The sequence below is a fragment of the Podarcis liolepis genome (assembly GCF_965112155.1).
Source record: "Podarcis liolepis genome assembly, chromosome: 12".
Lineage (NCBI taxonomy): Eukaryota > Metazoa > Chordata > Lepidosauria > Squamata > Lacertidae > Podarcis > Podarcis liolepis.
The window spans coordinates 53,558,807-53,586,496 of NC_139563.1; the positions used below are offsets into that span (position 1 = coordinate 53,558,807).

At 44.5% G+C, this 27,690-nt stretch overlaps 1 protein-coding gene across 1 annotated transcript in view; it reads left to right on the forward strand.

Annotated features, from left to right (window-relative positions):
* Positions 1-27,690, forward strand: part of NPSR1 (neuropeptide S receptor 1) — a 77,761-nt gene that overhangs the window by 14,911 nt on the left and 35,160 nt on the right. The gene's annotated exons all lie outside the window — the stretch shown is intronic.

The window sequence follows — 27,690 nt, forward strand, 5'->3', positions numbered from 1 at the left end:
AAGTAAGAAGGTGAAGGGAAAACTAATAAACAATCCAGCAAGTTATACATAAGGAAGTGTATCGTGCTCATGTTCATTTCTGCCTTGAGTATTTCTCCTAAAAGTAAGATGAAAAGGATTATTTTATTGTCCTCTCATCATATCTAGACATGGTCGTAAGCCAGGGGAAAAACTGACCCCCCCCCCCAAAATAAATAAATATTTTTTTAAAAAACTTAACAAAAAATAGAAATCTTAGAAAATTTTTGACAGATTTTCCTGAGCACTTGGGGTCAAAAGAAAGCAATTTAAAACAACTGTGGCTGAGACATTTCATTCTGAATCTTCTAGACAGAGCCAGACAGATAATGTTGACAGGGGGTGTCCTGCTCTCCCCCCCCCAAACATAAATCCTGGCTACGCCCATGTATCTAAGAGCTCCAGAATGCAGTTTGTTAGAGGAAAACAAATTCGAGAAGTTTACGAGCTGAATTGTTTATTTATTTGTATCCCACCCCCAAGTAGTGTACAAGGGGGTGTACAAAGTGGTGCAGATGTGAATTCTTACCAAGTAACGGCTGGAAGTGAAGCAGCCAGTAAATAAGAAATAAAAAAAAAGGTTCTGTTGGTGTTAGCCGGTTATGACCGGGGGCTAATTCGTCGTATCCTGTGTGATGCTGAAAGTAAGGGTGTTTGACGCAGGCAAGGAACTCTGTCTAAATGCAAATACCGTATTTTTCGCCCTATAGGACGCACTGGCCCATAGGACGCACCTAGTTTTTTGGGGGGGGAAATAAAGAAAAAAAATTATCCCCCCCCCCCAGCCGCAGATGTCTGCCCGAAGCTCGGGGCGCTCTGCTTCGACATGCCCCGTGCTCCGGGCAGCAGGCTGCTATCCGCAGCCTAGGGAGCCCTGCTGGAACTCCCGCGGGCTCCCCAGGCTTGCTGATAGCTTCCTGAAGCCTGGAGAGCGAGAGGGGTCGGTGCGCACCGACCCCTCTCGCTCTCCACGCTTCAGCGAAAGCCTGCATTCGCCCCATAGGACGCACCCAGATTTCCCCTTCATTTTTGGAGGGGAAAAGTGCGTCCTATAGGGCAAAAAGTACGGTACTCCCTTCCTCCCCATTTCACACCTAAGGGGACTCTGGGTTCAAATTCCCACTAAGCCACAAAGCTTTCTGGGTGGCCTTGAACAAGTCACTATCTGGCTAAACCAGGACCTTTCAGAGGTCTAAGGAGGTCCGGGCTACTTCCAGGGTATGAGGCTGCCAGGCTTCAGGGAATCTGACCTCCTGCCAGTCTGCCTGTAATGGAAAGACAAGAAGCTCTTACCAAGGTCTTTTATTCAATATTCACAGAGAGAGTCGTAGAAATGCTGTCTCTTAGATAATGGCGTTGCTCCAAGTAAATCCCTATGTGCTTTCTGCCTCTGAGCTTTCTGTTCTCCTACTCTCAATGCCCGCCGGGTCCTGGGTGAGGGGGGCAGGGGCAGAGGAAGGGGGGTGCGGTGGGGCGGATTGCCCCGGGTGTCTTCGCTGAGGGGGGTGAAATTTGGCACGCCATCTGCCTGCGACTCCCAAGCCTATCCCAAGCCGTCGGGGGAAGTGAGGGAGCTGCGCCGCTTTGCCAGCGACATTTCCCCTTTCCCCCTTCATTTTGACAGCTGGGGGAGGCTTGGGAGTTGCAGGCAGGTGACACACTAAATGTCCGCCATCGGCAGCTCACTCTGCCCCCGGCTGCAGGGCGCACACGCGCCGTTCTGTGCACCCGAGCAGCTATTCTGCACCTGGGAGGGCACTCTCCAACCTGGCCCCGTCTGGAATGTGCCCGCCCTGGGCAGCGCGGGCATATGCTCTGCCGCTGGATGGGGAGAGGGGTCTGGGATGCTTTCTAAAGACACTGTCAGCTGCCTCTTCCCTGGTGCTTCTTCTTCTTCTTCCTACTCCTCTCCCAATATTTCCCAGCTTCTCCCCACTGCAGCCTCTGAACTGTGACCTTCTGCAAACCACTGTTCTAAATCTATACTGTCTCCCTCTTCTCTGGGAAGTGCAGCAGGAGGTTGGAGTCAGTCTCCACCATTCCTCCTCAGTCCAGTCCCTGACAGAGGACCCTAGCCGTAATAAAAATAAAAATAAAAATGGCAACACCTGAAAACAAAAATTAAGGTACTAAAAATAGAGTGAGATATCACTTGATTTTTTACATATATAATAAAAAGCATTTTCTAGCAGATAGCGTATGTCACATTTTGTTATGATGTACATCAAGCAAGTCGCAAAATGTATCATAGGTAAAGGGACCCCTGACCATTAGGTCCAGTCATGGCCGACTCTGGGGTTTTGGCGCTCATCTCGCTTTATTGGCCTAGGGAGCCGGCGTACAGCTTCCGGGTCATGTGGCCAGCATGACTAAGCCACTTCTGGCGAACCAGAGCAGCGCACGGAAACACCGTTTACCTTCCTGCCAGAGTGCTACCTATTTCTCTACTTGCACTTTGACGTGCTTTCGAACTGCTAGGTTGGCAGGAGCAGGGACCGAGCAACGGGAGCTCACCCCATCACAGGGATTTGAACTCCCGACCTTCTGATCGGCAAGCCCTAGGCTCTGTGCTTTAACCCACATATGCCCCCCAAATTATCAAGTGTCTAAATCTGAGACCCCTTTGAGCTTGAGTCCACAAGGCCAAGTGGCCCTCTGGTGGGCCTCCCTTGCAAGGTTGTTGTGATCATAACATTGCTCTGAGCTTCGTGGTGATCCTAGCCCAACTTACCTGACAGTAAACCCCACAGAATTCAATAGGACTCTCTTTTAAATAGATATGGATAGGATTGTAATGTAAGGCAGGATTTTGGATAAAATCCAAAATAATTCAAATTGTTTAATTTATGCAGTTTGCAGATTCCTTTCTCTCTGACCTATTTAGACTTCTCTTATTCCTAACATTAAGAATAAATCTACTGGTACTTTTAATATCCTGGTGTTCCAGTCCTAATACATTCTGTTGGACTTTAGACTTAGCAATTTAAACAAATACTGGGGTGTAATGCTCCAGTGCTTAAATTAAACAGTGTTTTTCATTACTTCACCAGAACAGTCTTCAGAATAACTCAGCGAGTTTTGTGTCAAAAAGAAAATGAACTTATACCATCTGGGCTTGAGGACTGAAGAATATATTAGTTTATAGAGAGTGAACTTCTTGGGTGTTATCTTGGAGTGGATATTTTGAATGATTTTCTATATATATATCTGGCAGACAAAGAACCAGAAGTTCTCTCTCCCTCTCCCTCTCCCTCCCCTTTTCCTTCCTTCCTTCCTTCCTTCCTCCTTTCTTTTATTTTCTTCGTTTTGGTTTGTGTTTTTATTTAGATTAGTTTTTATCTTTGATAAAAAGATATCCGACATTTGTATTTTTAAAAAAAAAAACTTTAATAAAAGTTATTTTAAAAATTAATAATAACTCAGCCATTCACCTGTTATAAGAAAAAAATCTGCTCCTTTCCCCTTATGGAGTACCCAAGAGCCCATAGAGTCCTTATGTAGGTTCTCTATCGGTAGGAGAAAATAACAGAGGCCAGCGAGAGAATATTGAGAAGCAAAGCAGCTAGTAAGCCTGATCTTTATTAAAGCTGTTGCAACAGGGTGCTCCCCCACACCCAGGAGAGAGGAGAAGGACCCAGAACAATGGTGTGCCCGCCCTTATATAGACTTTTGAAATTGCCCACCTGTAGCTCAAGGTAAAGTTAAAGGGACCCCTGACCATTAGGTCCAGTCATGGCTGACTCTGGGGTTGTGGCACTCATCTCACTTTATTGGCCAAGGGAGCCGGAGTACAGCTTCCGGGTCATGTAGCTAGCATGACTAAGCCGCTTCTGGTGAACCAGAGCAGCACACGAAAATGCCGTTTACCTTCCTGCCAGAGTGGTACCTATTTATCTACTTGCACTTTGACATGCTTTCAAACTGCTAGGTTGGCAGGAGCAGGGACCGAGCAACGGGAGCTCACCCCGTCGTGGGGATTCGAACCGCCGACCTTCTGATCAGCAAGTCCTAGGCTCTGTGGTTTAACCCACAGCGCCACCAGCTCAAGGCCACCCCCCAAAACATCATCCATACATGACAGAAGGGGCGGTCTACAGCAGAATCCTGTCTGGCAGAAGAAACCTGTTAATGGGTTTACCCGGAGAGCCTGGTCATTCTTTTGTGATGATAAATACTTAATTCCTGAGTCCAGGTCACAGGCTCACCCTATTCATACACAAATGTTCCCTTAAGGCAGGATTTGTGAGCGCAGAGACAATGGAGAGGTTTTTCACATTTCCATCCAAACTGCAGAGGAATATTTGAGGTCACTGAAAGAGTCAAAATGGCTTTAGGACTTTTTTCCAGTACTGTTTCAGACATGTGGTTTATATATTTATGTATGTGTTTGCATGGTATATTTATGAACATTTATTTTATATCTTAGACGTTATAATTATCACAACACACCTTTATAATTAGCAAATATTTACCAAAGAGAACAAAGCTGAAGTTCATTCGACAGCACACCAAGACAGATTTCACAATGATTTCCAACTCTCACAAAAGCAAAGAGAATGTAATGGGGGGGTATATTTAATGGTTTTCAAAAGCAAACCTTCAATCAAAGCAGAGCAATGCAGGAATATAACAAAAGAATAATAGTGTTGAGGACTGATCAATATTACAATATAATGAAACAAAAGATGTATCATTCAATGAAATATAATAGAACGTGGTTCTAAAAAGCTCTCTTAATCAAAGTAGGTTGTTTAGCAAAGTCATTTAAAAAGGGCATCAAAACTTGTCACCAAGAGAGCAGTTTAAATTATCCCTTGTCAGATTTTTGTAATAGTACTTTGCTTCTGGTTATTGATTTGGAGATTATGGGATGAATCACCACTTTGCAACATGCCGGAGCCCCACAAAGGATATCTTAAATCCCACAAGCTAGAATCTGAATGACAAGCCATGAGGAAACAAAGGTTGACAGACTTTTGCTTTTTAAGGTCAATGTTATTTTTGAATAGAATCATAGAATCATAGAGTTGGAAGAGACCACAAGGGCCATTGAGTCCAACCCCCTGCCAAGCAGGAAACACCATCAGAGCACTCCTGACATATGGTTGTCAAGCCTCTGCTTAAAGACCTCCAAAGTAGGAGACTCCACCACACTCCTTGGCAGCAAATTCCACTGTCGAACAGCTCTTACTGTCAGGAAGTTCTTCCTAATGTTTAGGTGGAATCTTCTTTCTTGTAGTTTGGATCCATTGCTCCGTGTCCGCTTCTCTGGAGCAGCAGAAAACAACCTTTCTCCTTCCTCTATGTGACATCCTTTTATATATTTGAACATGGCTATCATATCACCCCTTAACCTCCTCTTCTCCAGGCTAAACATGCCCAGCTCCCTTAGCCGTTCCTCATAAGGCATCGTTCTGAATTCTGAAATTATTCTTGGTTAATACCCTAAGGCAAGCAAAGAGGAGCCAGACTAAGGACAGTGCTGTGTTCATTTGCATTTTGGGAGAGAAGGGTGGTTTTGGCTTGCCTATCGGGTGAAAATAAATCAAATGAACTCTTTCCACGGATCAGACACCTGAGCCACACTCTAGTGAAAAATATTCAAGTGCAGAAACAGGCTTTATCCACATAATTCTGCTGGCTGGATATGCAACAGGAATAACGACACTCAGCCAAGAAGCTCCTTCTGGTTCCACAAGGAGGAAATTTATAAATTACCACCTGCTTTTCTGTGGCTTCATTCCACACATGGGTTCCACGGGAGGAGGATGACAGAAGCTCAGGATTTTTTGTGGGGCTGGGTCTTTATTCCCCCTCCCCTCCTGTTATAGCAATCTCTAGTGAAACAAGTTTTGCAGGGCCTTGAAGCCTGTGTAACCTGTTTGAACAGGGGAAAAAATAGCAGGGGGAATTGAATTTTCTATACAGTGTATAAGCATGGAGCCTTTAAGATTCTGGCAGCACAATCTTGTACATGTCTACTCAAATGTAAGTCCCCCTGAGCTTAATGTGGCTGAAATAAGTGAGTACAGGGTTGCAGCCTGAGAAATATCCGTCTCCACAGAGACGGCTCTGAAGTGCCTTTTCCATGCCAGTTTCATCTGCGAGCGAGAGGCAGATAAAGGGAGGCTAGACTGAGTGTAAGGACAATAGGCAGAGCCAAAGAAGAAGGAGCCCCTACCACGCTAACCTCTTTTTAATACACAGGGACAGGCCTCCTGCGTCATCTCTGGCACATGAATCCTGCTTCCTTTTGCTAAGTGCATGCTAGATTTTGCCAAAATGACTCAATGGCAGAGCAACACTCCTAATTCCCTTCTGAACTGAGTCATTCACTTCATTCTTGTTATGTACTGAAGTTCTCACCCTGGGCCAGCAGGGGGATACTGTAGATAGTTTTCACTCAGGTCCGCATATGCAAATAAAGAATTGAAAGTGATGTTCAGTGATTGGATAGTTACAGAAAGTTGCTACTGTTGCTTTGTAGTTGAGCGCTATATAAGCAGGTTAGCTGAACCCTTCAGTTCAGTTCTGTTCTGGCCTGTGAATAAATAAGAGGTGTTTGAAGAATCGCTGTGTCCTCTGATATATTCACCCACAACGTAACAATTCTGAAGACTGCACATTAGACCAGGCAGTGGTGTAGGAAGGGGGGTGCGGTGGGTGTGGTCCGCCCCGGGTGTCATCACTGAGGGGGGTGACAAAATGGCAAAAATATGAGTTTTAAAGTAAAAAAAAATGGGCTAACGAAACTTTTTAGTTCAGTCAACAAACACAACAAAACGCGGATGGCACTGGGCGCCACACCGTGGGGGCTGGCACTTCCCACAGGCCCTGCAGTGTGCCCGAGCCATGCGTCTCTCCTGGGAGTGATGTGCTGGCTTGGGCGCCTACAGGCTCCGTGCTGCCTGAAACGGCAGTGTGGGACTTGTGCCTGCCCTCCGCCTCTCACTCAGCCCCCCTACAGCTGAGGGGGAGGCGGTGGGCATATGTGGTCTTAGAGTTCTTAACCAAAAGACATTTCTTCCAGCGATAGGCCTACATTGGCTCCCAGTACGTTTCTGAGCACAATTCAAAGTGTTGGTGCTGACCTTGAAAGCCCTAAACGGTCTCGGCCCAGTATATCTGAAGGAGCATCTCCACCCCCATCGTTCTGCCCAGACACTGAGGTCCAGCGCCGAGGGCCTTCTGGCAGTTCCCTCACTGCGAGAAACAAAGCTACAGGGAACCAGGCAGAGGGCCTTCTCGGTAGTGGCGCCCTCCCTGTGGAACGCCCTCCCACCAGATGTCAAAGAGATAAACAACCACCTGATATTTAGAAGACATCTGAAGGCAGTCCTGTTTAGGGAAGTCTTTAATGTGTGACATTTTAATGGTGGAAGCCGCCCAGAGTGGGTTACAAATAATATATTAATATTATTATTATTATTATTATTATTATTATTATTATTATTATTATTATTATTAATTTGTATTATTTGTATTATTATTATTGTGTGTTTACTTCTGATACTTGATTGATGTGCACCATGTTGAGTTGTTTGAGTGGATGGCTTATGATTTTTGTTCTGTAATGTTGAATACGGAAAACCTATATAAAAAAGTTTTTGCTGCCTTTAAAAGTTTGGGGCAATGGAAATACAAATAACAATGTTGTTTTGTCTCTGAGTCACACTGCAATGGACTCCAGCTCTTGAGAAGTATGCATCACAATGTATTATGAGAGATATGGAATAATCAAATGTGATAACATCTTGTTACAAGCAGGGAACTCAAGCAATAAAAAGAAGAAACTAAATCCTTTTCTCTTTGCTTACTGCTCAGTGCTGATTCATTATCTGAATGCATAGCAGTTCATAAATCCTGAAATAAAGTTGTGTTTGTGTATAGGATCGCAGCCTTAGGTACTCATCTGAGCAATATGAGTAAACAGAAAAAAAATAAGAAAAAGTATGAAACAGCCCCCTCACCTAATATTTATATGTGTCTCTGTGTAAACTCATCATTTCCTCTTATACAGTGGTTATAAACAATTGTACCTTTAGAAGTTAGTGTTAACATTTATTAATATTCATGCTTTTGACCTAAATTTTCCTTTGGCAAGTTTAATAAAGTCATTTGATTGGCACCTCTTCAGAGGGAGATTAATTGAAAGCTTTTGTGAGGCAACTGTCAAGTTCTAGTTAAGTCCCAAATCCTTTGGGATATGGTTTCGAAAATTAACTTGTTAATATTAGGGAAATTTCTTTCAGGTGGCCCGTGTCAACTTCGGGATGTCATCAAGGGACAGATGGTGTCGGAAAAGTCCTGCAAATTATTATTTATTAAACCTGCTTACCATTTCGTGAGGCAATAAATGTTCAGTTATAATCACTTATTGTAGAAAACCCAGCACAGTAACCTATAATTAAAAGCTTCATAAATATTCCGATGTGGCTCAAACTGCATATTAACAAAGAGCCTATCTGTAGTTTTGTTTTGTGTGTTGAAGAACAACAGTATAAAACATTCTGGATAAGCTGCAGTTAAGAGTGGAAGAAGGGTGAAGACAGACCCTCCAAGTGCCCCTATTTTCCAGGGATTTAGAGAAGCCGTCCCGGTTTCCGATTGGATCCCGGAATATCCCGCTTTTCCTTAGGATGTCCCTGTTTTCATTGGAGAAATGTTGGAGGGTATGTGAAGAGAATCTACAGTGGTACCTCGGGTTAAGTACTTAATTCGTTCTGGAGGTCCGTACTTAACGTGAAACTGTTCTTCACCTGAAGCACCACTTTAGCTAATGGTGCCTCCTGCTGCCGCTGGAGCATGATTTCTGTTCTCATCCTGAAGCAAAGTTCTTAACCTGAAGCACTATTTCTGGGTTAGCGGAGTCTGTAACCTGAAGCGTATGTAACCTGAAGCGTATGTAACCCGAGGTACCACTGTACTTAACTCTTTCTCATATAGCTGCTTTTAAAGCTCAGAATCCTAATTCCCAAATGGACAGGTAGGATACAGTGGGGCTTTCCTGTAGTACCTTTTCCCTCTATTGACAACTTTTGAGTTGGAAAATATCTAGATTGGAAAAGACCCAAGGAGTCACTCCTTGCCTGCCTTCCTTCCTCCCATTCAGGGCTGCTTTTGTTGCTTGTTTGCTTGGGTTTTTTTAAAAAACAGAACAAGAGAATGCAGTGAAAACAACTGCAGTTGTCAATGGATTCTGGAAGGGTACCCAAGTTAGTCTGTTGCAGAAAAAATAGGTGTCTTGTGGCACCTTAAAAGTCTAATGGGTTTGATTATGGCACAAGTTTGTATGGTTTTTTTGTCGCCCAAGGGCCTGTGCATCAGATCGCATATTCACAGCAGAGACTTTGGTCACATCTCTAACCATATACAGTCATACCTCGGGTTAAATGTGCTTCAAGTTGAGCATTTTCAGGTTACGCTCCGCGGCGACCCGGAAGTAACAGAGCGCATTACTTCCAGATTTTGCTACTCGTGCATGCACAGACGCTCAAAGTGACGTCACCCACATGTGCGGAAGCGGCAAAACGTGACCCGCACATGCGCAGAATTGCAGTTGCGGGTTGCATTCGCTTCAGAGGTACCACGGTATTTAAAGCATATGGTTTCCCTCAAAGAGTCGTGGGAACTGCAGTTCATCCCTCGCACAGCTACACTCCCCAGCACACTTGACAAACAACAGATCCCAGGATTCTTTCGGGGAAGCTGTGTTCTCTAAATGCATGCTGCGAATGTAACTTTGGGTAGAATTTGCCATTTACACAGCACTTGTAATCCATGTTAGATACTTGGGGATTATATGAACTTCATGAAAACATAGAATTAAAAGCTTGGGGCAGAGGCAGTCAGGGGTATGAATGAGCTTTCAGAACATCATGCAAAAGTCTCGTCACTATGCCAGGACTATGTGGGCTTTAGGCTGTGGGTTGCCCAAGCTCCTAGTAGATTCTAAAATCTACAATGCAGCCTGTAAAGGGAATTGGGGTTGCTTGTGCGTAGATGTAGCTGATGCTCTAGGCAACGTTCCCTGGCTAAACCTTTCCCTGGCTGGACAGCCCTTTCTCCGTGGCTGTCTCAGTCACTGGCAGAATCCGTCAGTGGGCGTTTCCTGAACTTCCTCCAACATAAAAACTCCTTGACACCAAGTCTCCGCTTAGACTCCCTGCGCGGAAGTCTCCTGCGCAGAGTGGGCGTGGCCAGCGGAGGTCCTGGACTCTCCCCGCTGGTCTCTGTGGAAGAGTCCTGGAGCCCTCTCTCTGAAGTCCTTCCCTGCTCCCCTTTCTCCCAGGTGTCACGCTGATTTCCTTCCCCAAAGGAAGTGTTCTCTCTCCCTCTGCTGGTCCCTTCTCCCGCATCATTGGGGAGCCTTACCTCCACTCTTGGCTCCGATGGCAGTTCCCTGACACAGCCCTTAGCGATAGAGTAAAGATGAGGGCAAAACACCACGAAACAATGCTAACTGGGTTTTCCCACAGTTGCAAAGGCAATGCCGGCAAATTATTCCGGGAGGAAAAAAACAAGTATCTGTTTCACTGCATGAATGAAGCGTACCTCCAGTTTGAATCCAGAAGGAACAACAAACTCTTGCTTGAAAAGAAACACTCATCTGTGGCTTCGGGACTATGAAGTGCTTTTGTGGCGATCAAGAGAACTCTTTAGAATCTGAAACATTTCATTTAAATGAATGGAGCCTGTTCTGCTTATATCTTCCCGAAGATGCAGTGTCATGCCCTTCCATGCTAACGGAAATGCAGAATTCAAATCTGGGTGGAACAATAGAATTTGTGTATATTTGTGGTATCTGAATTTCCTGTTAAAAAACCAGTAAAAGTACAAATAGTAGATTTGTACAGTGGTACCTCGGGTGGCACTGTGGCTTAAACCACTGAGCCTAGGGCTTGCTGATCAGAAGGTCAGTGGTTCGAATCCCCACGACAAGGTGAGCTCCCATTGCTCAGTTCCTGCTCCTGCCAACCTAGCAGTTTGAAAGCACGTCAAAGTGCAAGTAGATAAATAGGTCCCACTCCGGCGGGAAGGTAAACGGTGTTTCTGTGGACTGCTCTGGTTCACCAGAAGCAGCTTAGTCATGCTGGCCACATGACCCGGAAGCTGTATGCCGGCTCCCTTGGCCAATAAAGTGAGATGAGCGCCGCAACCCCAGAGTCATCCGCAACTGGACCTAATGGTCAGGGGTCCCTTTACCCTTTACCTTTACCTCGGGTTACAAACACTTTGGGTTACAGACTCTGCTAACCCAGAAGTAGTACTTCGGCTTAAGAACTTTACCTCAGGATGAGAACAGAAATCGCACAGTGGTGGTACGGCGGCAGCGGGAGGCCCCATTAACTAAAGTGGTACCTCAGGTTAAGAATGGTTTCAGGTTGAAAGCATCACAGTTCATTGTTTATCTTTGGCAGAAAGTAGCTGGGAATATTGTGAAATGCTGTATTTTTAATTCCCTTGCAAGCTTACGAACAGGGGCAAATAGTCATCTCTTCTCTGCCACCATTGGAGCATAGTCTGGGAAAATAGAAATTTTGTTTCCCCTCCATTCAAGTGGTTTAGTATATGATTTCACCTGGAAATTTTTAAGGATATAGTCTCACATCCTTGTGCATGCAAATTGGATTATTGTTATAAAATTTCCCCCTCTTGCTTTCTTGGTTTTCAGTGGGAAACGTTGAACACAATTTATCTCCATCTTTAAATCCAGTTGTTGCAGCTCCAACAGTTCCATTAAACAGTTCACAGTATATAAGGTTAAGAATGGACCTCCAGAATGAATTAAGTTCATAAGCAGAGGTACCACTGTACTTCTACTTAAGGGGTTGTTGTTTCCGAAGCTCCCTTCCCACTCAGGGCAAAGCTGGGCATTGGAACATCCCAGCAGGAAGGGGGAGAATTCCGCAAGGCATCCCTTCTTATTGTCTCTGTTCCCGGAGAGTGAAGAGGAGTGGGAATGGGGCACACAGGAGCACTTGCCACTCCTCCTGACTCAATGAGGGTGGAGAGTGTTCCACTCAGCGTACCTGCTCCTTTTCCCCAGGCAGGGAAGACAAGTGGCAATATGGTGCACCAGAACCTTCACCAACTTGGCAGCAGTGAAAGTGATGGAGCTGGTGGGGTGCCGCCTCTTGCATTTCTGCCACCTGAGGCAGCTGCTTCACCCTGCCTCGTTGATGGGCCAGCGCTGTACAAGCCTGTTCAGAAATAAGTCTGCTCAGCTCAACAGGGCTTACTCCCAGCACCAGTGGGCACAAGAAGGTCTCCCCTTTTGAGATAGGTAAAGGGACCCCTGACCATTAGGTCCAGTCATGGCCGACTCTGGGGTTGCGGCGTTCATCTCGCTTTATTGGCCGAGGGAGCCGGCGTACAGCTTCCGGGTCATGTGGCCGGCATGACTAAGCCACTTCTGGCAAACCAGAGCAGCGCACGGAAACGCCGTTTACCTTCCCGCCGGAGCAGTACCTATTTATCTACTTGCACTTTGACGTGCTTTCGAACTGCTAGGTTGGCAGGAGCAGGGACCGAGCAATGGGAGCTCACCTCATCATGGGGATTCGAACCGCCAACCTTCTGATCAGCAAGTCCTAGGCTCTGTGGTTTAACCCACAGCACCACCATCTATTTCCTTCCTTTTCAACTTTAAAGTGGGCTAGTGGGGCAGGGAGACCCCTTCTGGGTGTTGCATCTTAACAGCTGCCTTTTTAATATAAGGGAGCGGGGTTGATGTTATGGTTATTTATCTAGAGAAGTTATTGAGAATAAGTGCCAGAATCGTAAAAAACAATGAATTCAATAAAATATTGGCTTTTGCGTTCAGTATGCCTCCTGCATGCCCTTGGATCAAACATCAGCAGAATAATTTGCTTTTATGTCAAAGAATAGCAGTCAGCCGGTAGCTTTTCTCTTTAGAGTATTCTGACCATATAATTAGTTCAAGGGCTGGGACTACTCAAGGTAAAGTTCTGCTCTCTTCTTCTGCTTTCTTTTACCTACTGTAACATGGAAAGCTAAAACCAGAATTGCCGGGAAGGCAAATGTCTCCAACATATAACTGCAACTGTAATCATTTAAACAGAAGTTAATTAGAGAGAGATTAGCAATGATAGAGTTAAGAGCGCTGTTCTACAGCAGCTGCTGTGGTTGCTAAGGATTCTTCTTTATATTCTGTTTTATATTCTGCTGCTTGAGGTTTTATCACGGGGGATATTTGAAAATATTGTTTTGCAGCATCCTTCTCAGAGCGACTTACTCCCAAGTAAATGGACAGAAGATTGCAGCAGTGGCCTACTTTCATTTTCCAAAAATAAATCAGCAACATCTGAGTGGCTGAATAGAAGAGAGACACAAAAGCATAATCAATTGCAAAGCTGAAGTTAGGAAACAGACCCAGTTCCTGTTATGTTATGCAGGTCTCTCAGGGCAGTTATTCATTGCGACTCCTCATTCGCAGTTGAAATAGGAGCAAGAGAAATAATACCCTTATAAGCAAGTGAAATCTGTACCAACATTACTTTTACACAGGAATAGGGAGTGTGTGGCCCTCCAGATGTTGTTGGACTACAACTCTCATCATCCCCAGCTAGGATGGCCAAGATATAGGACAGTGGGACTTGTAGTCCAACAAGATATGGGGGTCACAGGTTCCCCAAAGACAATGTACTGTATGACATTGTCTGTAAATACAGTGCCGTGGAATGTGAGGACAGCTTGAGCAGTACAGATTCTGGGTATTGAACACACACACAAATCCACACACACACTTTCATTGGTGTGGTCATAAATTAATGTTGCATGTTAGCAGTTTTTTCTGAATCAAGGACTGCAAAAAACAAATAAATATTGAAGTGGTGTTCAACTATATAGAGCAAATCAACTATTATGCTGTATACTGTGCTTAGTAAGCAACCATGGAAGGGGCAGGCAGAAGGAATCCCTGGATCTACTGGTAGATTGCACTATGATTCACAGTAGATCAGCAACCCAATGGGCAGGGATTTGGGGTCTAGAGTTCCATTCAGCAGAGTGAGCAGGCGAGTCTCCAGCAAGGCTACTTTAGCACATGTTGAAATAAATTAAATAGTACACTTCATAATCTAAACAGCTTTCCTGCCACAAGACCATTAAGTTCAGGGTTTAAAATGATCTAAGCATATCATTCTTTGAAAATGTTTTCTCCCTCCTCTGTGTAAGCGATTAGTAACTCTGCTGTAGATTGGTTCTTGTACATGCAGGTTATCCCAGTGTGTGGGGAGGCAGCTGGCAGCTGGCTCTGACCGCTGGGCCGCCATTTTGAAATTGGCTCTAGCTGCTGCAGGACCATTTCAGACCTGCCTTCACCTCAAAGTCCGGTTGCTGGACCTATTTAAACAAACCACCCAAAGTAGATTCCACAAGCCTGAATCCTTCCTGTTTTGGCATTCAGGAAATCTGGGACATATATTGACTATAGTACAGACTGCTCTTGAAAAGCACAGACGTTTGCAGTGGTTCTGCTACTCAACCAACCTCTGGTGTTCAGGGGCAAGCCAGCTCTGGGGTTGGTAAGACCAAATCAGAGGCCCTGTGATGTTATGTCACCATTCATTATTATTAGCAATATGTTTTGAAGTGTTTAAAGCATTCCACATGCAGCAATGCTTATGACAGAGATGGCCTTGGCGCCATGTCCGAGGGCACAATCTACAGGTACCACAGTGGGGATTCCAGACTTACAACCACCCTGTAGAATAGGGCATCCTTATTTTTTTAATATTGCAGATGAGGAGCCGAGGTCATCAAATTAATTCATAAGATTTGGACATGGGGCTTGGCAGCTTCTTTGCCATCTCACCACCCAACTTATGAGGGTTACTGTCTCTGGCCCTCCTGCCACTAAATTGCAGAGGCATCCTTTACGTTTGCTTTTTTCGCTGAGGACAATCTGAAATGAAGCTCTGGTTTAATGTCCTGAAGCAACTCCCCCATACGCTATGAAATAATTGAAAAAATTCTCAGGGATAAAAAGATGTCTTGCTTTAGATGCCATCATCTAGCAGGGAAAGGATGTTTCGGCTGCTTCAGAAATGCCAATTCCATCAGCTCATAGAAGGGGCGCTGCTCAAACTTTCATAAAATGCCTGGAGCAATATACCCAAGGCAAAATGCTAATGAAACCATGTTGTGTTAGGTTATTAAAGACAAACTTGTTGTGAATTAACTACTGCCTTACAGAGCATATCTTCTGTAAGTTTTGTGGCAGTATACTTGAAACATACTCTGGGTGTATACGGTATCACTACACTTTGCAAGGACTAATTCTCTTTCCCATTTATCAGACTATCTGAAAGAAAATGACGTCCACAATATTTCATTTCTAGACATGATTAACTCCTTAAAGGATGCTACCTGGAAGAATTCTAATATTAACTACTAAGCAGTTTCGGGCCCCTATATAAGCCCTACAAAAGGCATCAAAGCAATAACCTGTCAGGTGGCATCAGTGTTCGAAATTCACCAGGCACACCTTGCACCTGGCTTTTGGTCACTTGCAACCAAGTGAAGATGCCCAGGTACCAAGATGGAGCCTGACGTCCCCACCACCTGGGGGTGCATGCCTGTGGATCCTTGGATATGGACTGTTTTCACATACGAGCAACACATCCTGTAGAATTCAATCTGTGATATTTTATCAGCACAATCAGAATGAATTCCCGGAACCAAAAACTCGTACTGAAAAATAGGACTTTCGAGCCATTCTGGCCCCCCAAATAGCAGCTGGGCATTCCATTTTGGTGACTGTAACCCTGGTTCAAGGAGCCATTTGGCACCTAGCTTATATAGCTAACACTGGACGCCATCTATCTCCTCATGATAACCATATTACTCTGCATGATTCTAATACATCTTCCACTCCATCACCCGACATGTAACAGTGGGCTACATTTCACCAGGTCTGTCTGCTTTCAACCGGACAATGACAATATAGGATCTACCTGATTTTTGTCTTTGAGGAAATTGTCAAGAATTTCAGCCAATATACCAGAGGCTACAATGTGGCACCTGTGGGCAAAAAAAGTGCCCTTGAGGTCTTCTCCCGGTGCCCACAAAGCCACTGAACCACCTCTTCCCTCAAATGAACTGGGATCTAGTGAGTATAATTTGTATGGTTGGACACGGGTAGGGGAGTGGGAGCTATGTATAATTTAAGGTAAAGGTAAAGGGACCCCTGAATGTTAAGTCCAGTTGTGGACGACTTTGGGGTTGCGGCACTCATCTCGCTCTATAGGCCGAGGGAGCCGGCGTTTGTCTGCAGACATCTTCCGGGTCATGTGGCCAGCATGACTAAGTCGCTTCTGGCGAACCAGAGCAGCGTATGGAAACACCGTTTACCTTCCTGCCGGAGTGGTATACCTATTTATCTACTTGCACTTTGAGGTGCTTTTGAACTGCTAGGTGGGCAGGCGCTGGGACCAAACAATGGGAGCTCACCCCATGACGGGGATTCGAACCGCCGACCTTCTGATCGGCAAGCCCTAGGCTCTGTGGTTTAGACCACAGCGCCACCCGCGTCCCCTATGTATACTTTAATTTGCCCCAATATCTTAAAACTGTCTCTTGGTATTGTTCTTGTGGGGAGGGGTTGCTTTTATCACAAAGTGCATAATTGTTATGAAAAGTTAGGCTGTGCTGTCAAGCTAGAAGAACTGTATTTGAAGGTCTCAAGCAGAGCCAAGTTATGTTGCTTGCTTCTAATTAGAAGCTCATGTAGGAAATGGAGGTGACTTCGGGGAGCTGTGATCACCTGTTGTTCATCGCACATTCTGTCAGCCTCCCAAGCTGCCTGCTTCAATTAGAACGAACAATAGCCCGATTGCCTTTACCATTTCAGACCACTTAGCCCCAATACTTTGGTGTCTCCCAACAGATTAGAATCTGAAACGAACATCAAGGCTATTAGTTGATACACTACAGTGAAGGGAGGTCACTGACCTTCCATACTGTGTGCTGCTTCTGTCTATGCAATTTTCGAAATAGAGCAGCACTCAAAGCAAACCTAATATTTTTGCTGTGGTTTCTGAAGCTTTGCTTAATTGCCTTAACCAACCCAAACACAAGCTCTCTCTCTCTCTCTCTCTCTCTCTCTCTCTCTCTCTCTCTCTCACACACACACACACACACACACACACAAAAACACACACACACTCTTTCTGTCTCTCTCCAGCTTGCTAATCCTCACGATCGATTTGCAAATGGGAATTAGAATATATTTGTCATTTTACAAAGCTGTTGTGACAATTTAATGGCTACTGCCTGCATCTCATCACAATGTAAGTAGATCACACTACAAGGCCTCTCTTGCCCAGTGCTGTGTTCTCACAATTACCAGTCGGATTCCTATGCGAAGCCCACAAGAACAGCACGAGTGAAATAGCTGCCTTCTGCTGTTTGCACACTAGCAACTGTCAATCACTAGCAATATGTCACTGAGGTAATATATAGCCTTCATAACTAATAAGAGCCTTATCCGCCACAGATCTGCCTGTTCCTCTTTCAAAGCTCCCCACTTGGCCATTTTGAGAGCAAATTCCATAACTTAACTATGCACTGTGTAATACTGCCCTGAATTTCCCATCATTCAACTTGGCCATGGGTTCTAGAGAAAAGCATCTCCCTAGTCACTTTATTGGAAGTGAGAGCTGGACCATAAAGAAGGCTGATCGCTGAAGAATTGATGCTTTTGAATTCTGGTCTGGAGGAGACTCTTGAGAGTCCCATGGACTGCAAGAAGATCAAACCTCTCCATTCTCAAGGAAATCAGCCCTGAGTGCTCACTAGAAGGACAGATCCTGAAGCTGAGACTCCAATACTTTGGCCACCTCATGAGAAGAGAAGACTCCCTGGAAAAGACCCTGATGTTGGGAAAGATGGAGGGCACAAGGAGAAGGGGACGACAGAAGACGAGATGGTTGGACAGTGTTCTCGAAGCTACCAGCATGAGTTTGACCAAACTGCGGGAGGCAGTGGAAGACAGGACTGCCTGGCGTGCTCTGGTCCATGGGGTCATGAAGAGTCGGACACGACTAAACGACTAAACAACAACAAAGGTCACTTTATTCACGTCATGCATTATCTTATACATTTCTATCCATGCTCCTCCTTACATACATTTTCTCTAAGCTAAAAAGACCATTGCTCCTCAGAGGGGAATTGTTCTAACTCCTTGATAATTCTGGTTGTCCTTTTCTGTAGTATCCCTTTTGAGGTGTGATGAGCAGAACTACACACAGTATTCCATGTGGAGCTGCACCACATATTTGTAGGAAGTTATTATGATATTGGCAGTTTTATTTTCAATTGCTAATGCCACTCTCATCAGTAGTTTTCATGATCGCATGCCTGCTACCAGTAACCTTTAATGCGGACCAAGAGTCAACAATTACAGTCACCACCGTTGCTGTGGGAACTGCAGATTTAGTTTTGGCAACCAGCCTCTGTCAAAAAGCAGCTGTGGCATTTCGTCTGTTAAAAAGAAGAATCAAGCTGCTGTTGTTTCCCCTGTTGAGCAGGTAAATGAGGCTGTCAGATCAATCTCCGCTGCTGAATCACTAATCCTGCCGTGCTTCCCAAACTTTTGACTGACTGAACAGCAGCTAACCTGGCCAAGTTTAAATTCCTTTCTTGCGTATCTCTTTCTGCTGCTTTCCCTCACTTTACACTTTTAGGACTTTAAAATGCAGAAATGGATTTAGGCACTAGGACATGATACATTGTCGTTGCTCATACATTTTTTAGTACCATCCTTTGCAGCTTGGAAGATAAGACAAGATTGATTTAACCTTCTAGAAACAATAATCCAGGAGGCTTTAAAGCAGACTGGATTTTCGCTGGAATTACCCCTTTTCTCCCCCGAAAAATAACAATCACACATATATTGTTTTGTGAAGAAGTAAAAGTTATATTTACTTACATAATCGAGGTCTTGAAGCAGTAGTTACAGTAGCAAAATGAAGGCAGGTTTATGACTACTATTTAAGTTACAAAAGTACAATATCTAAGTTCAAAATGGTGTCTGAGCTCTTTAGGTGGGTGTGATTTTTTTTGGGGGGGGGTGGCATTGCAAGCGAACTTGAGCCCTCTGGTGGGTCAAGATGGCCCAGAAGCCAGTTTCCTCACCTCTGCTCTACAGCTTTGTGCTATTTTCCTTTCTCCAGAGCCCTGCTGCAATTTGCACATCTGCTGAATCTCACATGAGGAATGTCTGCATACGACAGACGATACCAACTAGGTTGGCTCATCTGTAGAAGTAGATAAGCTCTATTGTAGTAACCAAAGGCCATGACAAAACCATACAGACACTATTAAAGAAAGAAATACCTATATATCAAAACAAAACTGCTGCCTAAGGTAAAGGTAAACGGACCCCTGACCATTAGGTCCAGTCATGGCCGACTCTGGGGTTGCGGCGCTCATCTCGCTTTATTGGCCGAGGGAGCCGGCGTACAGATTCCTGGTCATGTGGCCAGCATGACTAAGCCGCTTCTGGCGAACCAGAGCAGCGCACGGAAACGCCGTTTACCTTCCCACCAGAGCGGTACCTATTTATCTACTTGCACTTTTGACGTGCTTTTGAACTGCTAGGTTGGCAGGAGCAGGGACCAAGCAACGGGAGCTCACCCCGTCATGGGGATTCGAACCGCCAACCTTCCGATCAGCAAGTCCTAGGCTCCACAGCACCACCCGCATCCTAATCATCAGAATAATAAAATGCCAGTGCATGTGTAAATTAGGGGTCTCCACACAGCATACAGTATTTTTCTATTTAGACCTCTGAATCTCCCTTACATTTTACTGCATTTTTATCCAGATTCTTCTTCCTAATCTTTCTTGCTGCCACATTATGTGTCACTAGGGCATTAACATCACTGAGCAGCCATAGGACCCTCTCTGCCGGGGAGAGACTGCTTTCCTGGACAAACAAGGGGTGGTTGGCTGATCTTGCTGGTAGCCATTCTGTATCTGACTAAGCACTAAGACTAAGTCTCAAACTTCCTATAGGAGCATTATTCTGTGGCTTATTTTAATTAGAACACTAAAGGCATAAATCTATGTTATCTTGAATTTCCACATGATCATTCCAAGTGCCTATAATTATAAACATTAATCAAAATGGTTCTTTCTGTTGGCAGGGTACGTAATCTTTTTCTTTTCCGTAAAGAAAACGTAGAGCACACAATTCTGTTACCTGGAACTGAGCCAGGTGAAATCAATGGACCGTCTTGCAAGTACAAATAGTTCAAACTGGATTGCAAATGTCACCCAATTGGCCTACATGAACTACAACCCCTATTAAACGTGAGCTGCTCTCCCTATACTTGGGTTACAGCATCTGACAGTACATTATTCGCAGTTATTCACACACACACAAAGGTGCTTGCAAGGTGGGAGTACATTTTGTCAAAGTGACTGACCTTCTGTATGTGGAACAGTATTCAACCAATCTGATGCCCTCCAGATATTTTGGACTACAACTCCAGATTTAGGCAGATTTAGAGGAGCATGATCAGTTTGGTTGCACTGGGCACAGAGCCTGGGCGGGGCACCACAACTATTACTTAGAATGGAGTGTGAGTGCTTGTTGTTGTTGTTTAGTCGTGTCCGACTCTTTGTGACCCCCTGGACCAGAGCACGCCAGGCACTCCTGTCTTCCACTGCCTCCCGCAGTTTAGTCAGACTCATGCTGGTAACTTCGAGACCACTATCCAACCATCTCGTCCTCTGTCATCCCCTTCTCCTTGTGCCCTCCATCTTTCCCAACATCAGGGTCTTTTCCAGGGAGTCTTCTCTTCTCATGAGGTGGCCAAAATATTGGAGCCTCAGCTTCAGGATCTGTCCTTCCAGTGAGCACTCAGGGCTGATTTCCTTCAGAATGGATGCGTTTGATCTTCTTGCAGTCCATGGGACTCTCAAGAATCTCCTCCAGCACCATAATTCAAAAGCACCAATTCTTCGGCAATCAGTCTTCTTTATGGTCCAGCTTTCACTTCCATACATACATGAGACAGTAATGGCCACCAACTTGGATGGATTCAAAAGAGGACTAGACAAATTTAAGGAAGACAAGCCTATCAATGACTTGATCTATTAGCCCGATCTAACAGGCTCTTCTTGTGTTCTTAAACTCAAACTGTGTGGTGTTTCTTCTGAATTCGCACGTTGTTAGGGCTTGCAGTCAAAACCCAAGACCCTTCCTTTCCGTGTTGTACAACAGTTATTGTTTCAGCAAACATTTAATCTCGTAGAGCTTTTCACTGTGGAGAGTGTGGACATCAATAAAACTTAAACGAATTCCACTTTATTTCATCTCTTAGTTCGTAAGTTTGATACAAAATATTGATACCTCGTGAATAATTCATCCATGCTTGTCAATTTCTTTGGTCTAGATTAATATGCATCACAAGCCTTGAAGCAAAGGTTGCTTTTTGAAGTCCTCTTTTATCTACTAGACAAGAGGTTTTGTATTAATTTATTTTAAAATAATGTTTACCCCCTTTTGAGTGAAAAAGGCTCACTGAGTGGTTTACATATCAATTTAAAGAGTACCAGTCCCTGACCTCAGCTTTAAAATCTAAAAGGCACACACAAAATGAAAAAGTAATGGAGAGGAAGCCTTGACAGAATTATCCATCTACTACATTAGCAAACGCTAATATAGGAATATCTATTTGAACTGTGGGTATTTTTTTGGTTTCTCTTGGTCAGAAGAGGACAAGGGTAGATGTAAATATTTCTGAGACTTGTTCAACTTTCAAATTTCAAACAAGACCATCTTTTGCAGTTATACAGAATTAGCTTTATGGTATTATGATCTACTGCGGTAACCCAACTTCATGGATGATATGCGCATCTCTTTTCATTACAGGTTGAGAGGATCAGTTAGTTCTTTTAAAAAAATCTACATCTGCATCTAATGTGCATCAATTCATGGTGCTGGTATAAAGCCTTAAGCCAGGCACCCCCAAACCCGGCCCTCCAGATGTTTTGGGACTACAATTCCCATCATCCCTGACCACTGGTCCTGTTAGCTAGGGATGATGGGAATTGTAGTCCCAAAACATCTGGATGGCTGAGTTTGGGGATGCCTGCCTGACGCATTTGGAACTCTAGGACCCAAAGAAACATTTATTCCTATCATTTCTGGAGGTACTCCTTTGAGTTCCCCCATGGGCTGAAATTTGGAGAATGGCAACAAGTGTCTTCTCAGTGGTGGCCCCCTGCCTCTGGAATGCTGTCTCCAGGGAACCTAACCTGGTGCCCCTTTTACAATCCTTTTGGTACCAGAGGAAGACGTCTTTTTTTTCTCCAGGCTTCGTAGCAATACCAACATTTTAGTGCTTTGGATTTAAATATCTTTTCTCAGCTGTTGATTTGATATTGTCTGTTGGGTTTGCGATTTTCTGAATGGGGATCCTGTGTCTTCTTCAGATTTTCGCCCTAAGAAGGATTTTGCTGTTGGTTGCTGTCTTTATGGCTAGCTTACGTATTGTAACATTTTGCATTTGTGATTTTCTTCCCTCTTTTAATTGCAAGTCGCCCAGAGGCTTCTTGCAAAGTTGACACATAAATTTAAATAAGTAAATAATCTGCATGTATGGCTTTCAACCCAGCAAGGCATCAAAGCCATGAATTGGCACTAAGTCATAGCTTCCTCATTGGACTGGGCCCACTTGCTGGAGTGGACTTGCATGTTCCTATGACCTTTGTGAGCGAAGCCATTGGGAGTCTCATACTCTCAGCAGGGTCACAGCAGGGTCACCCAAGGCGGTAAGGTCAAAGGGGAGGAGCTAGATAAAGAATGATCCAAGAAGTCCCCAATGGCAGAACAAGCAGTATGTTACAACGGCTGTTGTATTCTACTCATGTAAAAACACCAGGCAAACCCCACAAATAACCCAGATATGCATTTTAAATAAAAGAGCACATTCTACTCATGTAAAAACACCAGGCAGGCCCCACAAATAACCCAGAGATGCATTTTAAATAAAAGAGCACATTCTACTCATGTAAAAACACCAGGCAGGCCCCACAAATAACCCAGAGATGCATTTTAAATAAAAGAGCACATTCTACTCATGTAAAAACATTCTGATTCCTGGACTGTCCGGCCCGGATTTAGAAGGCGATTGGGCCGGATCCGGCCCCCAGGCCTTAGGTTGCCTACCCATGTCCTACAGCATCCTGCCCATTCCTCAAAGTCAGGAGGAAACAGCCTTTTCTGAGTCCCATCTAGGGTGGAGGCATGTTGATGACAAGTGACAAGGCCATTTCAATGTCCTCACCAATATTGCCCCCTAAAGCATGGGTGGCTCCTTCCGATTTGTCTCTCGTTTGCCAACATATTTTTATTTTGGTGTGCTTTCTTGTTCTTTTCTAACTTGCATTCTCTGCTATTGATGCTTTGAAATGGATTTTAATGTTGTGCAATTTTTGTATTTTAATTTAACCTTTTTGTATTTTAATATATTTGCATCATATTATACTTGATTTTTAATTGTTGTAAGCTTCCCTGAGTAGCACATGGGTGGCAGACTGTAATGATAGACACTTTTCTACATTGTAGATGTTGGTGTATTACTGTACTGCTCATGTGGGCTGTCACTGTTTCAGTATAAAATGTTAAACAGTCACATTATTTCAAGCGCTGGGTTTCCAAGATGTCAGAAGACAAGTTCAATGAAAGTTGGACTTCATAAACGTTTCCCTGTCAGGGTGTTCCTCCTGAAGAGAGACGAGTTTCATTTCATTGCCGATTGCTTCAAGCTATGGAGGAGGCAGTGAAAGATCTTGATATACTACAAGATTTGTGGGAGGCATTTTGCTCAGAAAGGCCTGTAGGATATGGGAACCGATCAAACTTAAGGCTACTAAGAACGGCAGAAATTATTTATGTGGCTCTCCAGAGGAGGAAATGGAAAGATGGTTTAATAAGAGTGCTGGTGGCACTTGACTTGTGTCAGAGATAATTCCATGTGAAAGATGGGGTTCTTTTTTAAAAAACAAAATAAGAATATTATACAAATACATGTAGTCAATAAAAAAACACAAATGTGTTCTGAGCTAATACTCTGTGCATGTCTGACAGCAAGATCCCAGAGCAGAGACGTGCCTTCCTTACTTGCCCTCTTTGAAAGATTTCTCCAGTGAAATATTGCATTCTGCTTTCCCCTTTCAACCTCCACCTGGGATAGAAGTAGAAGCATGGAGATATTTGCTTTGCTTTAAAGGTAAAGATAAAGGGACCCCTGACCATTAGGTCCAGTCATGACCGACTCTGGGGTTGCGGCTTTCATCTTGCTTTATTGGCCGAGGGAGCTGGCATACAGCTTCTGGGTCATGTGGCCAACATGACTAAGCCGCTTCTGGCAAACCAGAGCAGCACACAGAAACGCCATTTACCTTCCCGCCAGAGTGGTACCTATTTATCTACTTTCACTTTGACGTGGTTCAAACTGCTAGGTTGGCAGGAGCAGGGAGCAAGCAACGGGAGCTTACCCCATCGCAGGGATTCGAACTGCCGACCTTCTGATCAGCAAGTCCTAGGCTCTGTGGTTTAACCCACAGCGCCACCTTTGCTTTGCTTTACTAGCCGGAAATGGTTTAGCATTACACAAAGCGAAAGTTTGTAGCATTTTAGCACTTTGCTGAATCCTGACATGTCTGGATTTTATAACACTTTTTATTTTTTTCTCTGTTTTTTTTTGGGGGGGGGATTATCACTGGTCAGCAACAAATTTGTTGTCTGCATTTTTTCAGTTGATTTAGGACGAATCTGATGCGCTGAATCCAAAAATCACATTGGTTTTGCTCAATCAGGTCAAGTTTTTGAGCTATGGCCACATGTCTTTTTTTACATTTTTGTTCACATGTACGCTTGTGTGGAGCATTTTAGAAGAAGTTGGTGGGGGTAAAAGGCCATGTCGAATAATTGTTTTGATTGAAAATGATTATTTTAATGACAAGAAGTATTTAGGTCCGATAGTTCTGGGTGATTATGTCGAAAAGGGATCAGTTTGAAGTCATAAAACCTTGAAATCTTCCATAAATTGGTGCGGCAAAGCATGTGATGAAATTCCAGTGCCTATCTTCGGAGAACTTCCTGACATTAGTGACAAAGATGCCTCCAGTGTTGAAGGACATGAAGAAGAAGAAGTGGTTTTTGAAGATGATGCTCCACATCCATTTTCCCAAAAGGAGTTGAATGATCTAGTTTACGACCTCAGCTTGTCAAAGGACTCTGCCGAACTGTTGGCATCCAGATTGAAGGAAAAACAGCTCCTCTCTGACAGTGCTCTCATCAGCTTCTTCCGCAACAGGCATTAAGAGTACCTCCGTTTTTTCTCGGAAGAGAAGGACTTGGTGTACTGTGCAGATATTGCGCAGCTTCTGCTCAAGCTTGGAGTGCCACAGTACGAACCCAAAGATTGGAGACTGTTCATTGACAGCAGCAAGCGATCACTGAAATGTGTTCTGCTACACAACGCAACCAGTTTGCCTCTATACCCCTGGCTCACTCGACTACACTGAAGGAGAATCATAGAATCATAGAATCATAGAGTTGGAAGAGACCACAAGGGCCATCGAGTCCAACCCCCTGCCAAGCAGGAAACACCATCAGAGCACTCCTGACATATGGTTCTCAAGCCTCTGCTTAAAGACCTCCAAAGAAGGAGACTCCACCACACTCCTTGGCAGCAAATTCCACTGTCGAACAGCTCTTACTGTCAGGAAGTTCTTCCTAATGTTTAGGAGAACTATGAAGCGGTGAAGTATGTGCTGGATTGGTTATAATCAGCATAAGTGGTTTATTTGTGTTGACCTGAAGATGGTGAACTTTTTGTTGGGACAACAGTCTGGCTTCACCAAGTACCCATGTTTTCTGTGCATGGGGGATAGTAGGGACCGTGCTCAGCATTACACAAAGGAGGACTGGCCTGTGCGGGAGGAATTGGTGCCTTGCAAAGAAAGGAACGTTATCAACGACCCTCTGGTGGACAGAGACAGAATACTCTTCCCACCGCTGCACATCAAGCTCGGCTTAATCAAGCAGTTCACCAAGGCTCTGGACAAGGATGGTGACTGTTTCACTTACTTGTGCCAGGCTTTTCCAGGATTGACCATGGAGAAGTTGAAAGCTGGCATTTTTGATGGTCCTCAGATCCGTCAGCTCATCAGAGATCCAGAGTTCGGAAACTCAATGAACAAAGTGGAACTGGAAGCGTGGAAGGCATTTGTTCTGGTAGTGAAGAACTTTCTTGGCAACAATAAGGCCAGAAACTACGCAGAACTTGTCAACAACATGCTGACTGCTTTCAGAAACCTGGGCTGCAACATGAGTGTCAAGATGCACTACCTATTTGCACATATGGACTAGTTTCCTGAGAACCTGGGTTCAATGAGTGACAAGCAGGGGGAGAGATTCCATCAGGACATGAAAGAGATGGAGACCAGGCATCAGGGTCGCTGGGATGCAGTCATGATGGCTGACTACTGTTGGACTCTGAAGAGAGACCTCCCTGCCACTGAGCAGAAGTTCAAGCCCTGAAGTTTGAAAAATGGTGAAGCAACATGCAATTTACATGTACTTACCTTTATCAATGCCCACCATTCAGTTTACAGTAAACCTGACCTGATGAGAGAAACGGATGCCATTTCCTGATTCAGCAGTGCAAAAATACCCTAAATCAGTTGTAGAAATCTAGACAACATTCAAAAAGTTAAAAATTGTTGCCCAGTGTTTCCTCCTGACCAGAAGCATGGAGGAAGCTGAGGGAAAGGGACAGAGTATGGAGAAGCAGCCAGGTGCATGGAGACAAGCGTTCTCTGTGAGAACATCAAGTTGCTATGAGACAGAAAATTTGACGGGGCTGCTCTCAGTCTCTTCCTGTTTCCATGATGGACCACTGGTAGATTTAAGATCCAGCACAGATGTGGATCTCAACTTCATTGAGAGCTACTGCAAGCTCTTGCAGACTGTCTCTCCCAACACCAGCCACCTCAGGCCCTACAACAGGCAGGGGAGCCTCTGTTGGCAGTTGTGCCATCACTGTTGGGGGAGGCACACTCCTGCCATGCCCATATCATAATGTGTACTGCTCATACCTAATGCACTGGAGTATTATGAGAGGTGGTGAGAGATGGAAGTGAGAGATGGACCATAAAGAAGGCTGATCACCGAATAATTGATGCCTTTGAATTCTGGTGCTGGAGGAGACTCTTGAGAGTCCCATGGACTGCAAGAAGATCAAACCTATCCATTCTTAAGGAAATCAGCCCTGAGTGCTCACTGGAAGGACAAATCCTGAAGCTGAGGCTCCAATACTTTGGCCACCTCATGAGAAGAGAAGACTCCCTGGAAAAGACCCTGATGTTGGGAAAGATGGAGGGCACAAGGAGAAGGGGACGACAGAGAACGCGATGGTTGGACAGTGTTCTCGAAGCTACCAGCATGAGTTTGACCAAACTGCGGGAGACAGTGGAAGACAGGAGTGCCTGGTGTGCTCTGGTCCAGGGGGTCACGAAGAGTTGGACTCAACTAAATGACTAAACAACAACAACAACAAATTATGAGAGGAGTGAGTGCCTGCTCCTTTACCATGTGGGAAGGATCGTCAGTCTGGAAAGTGAATG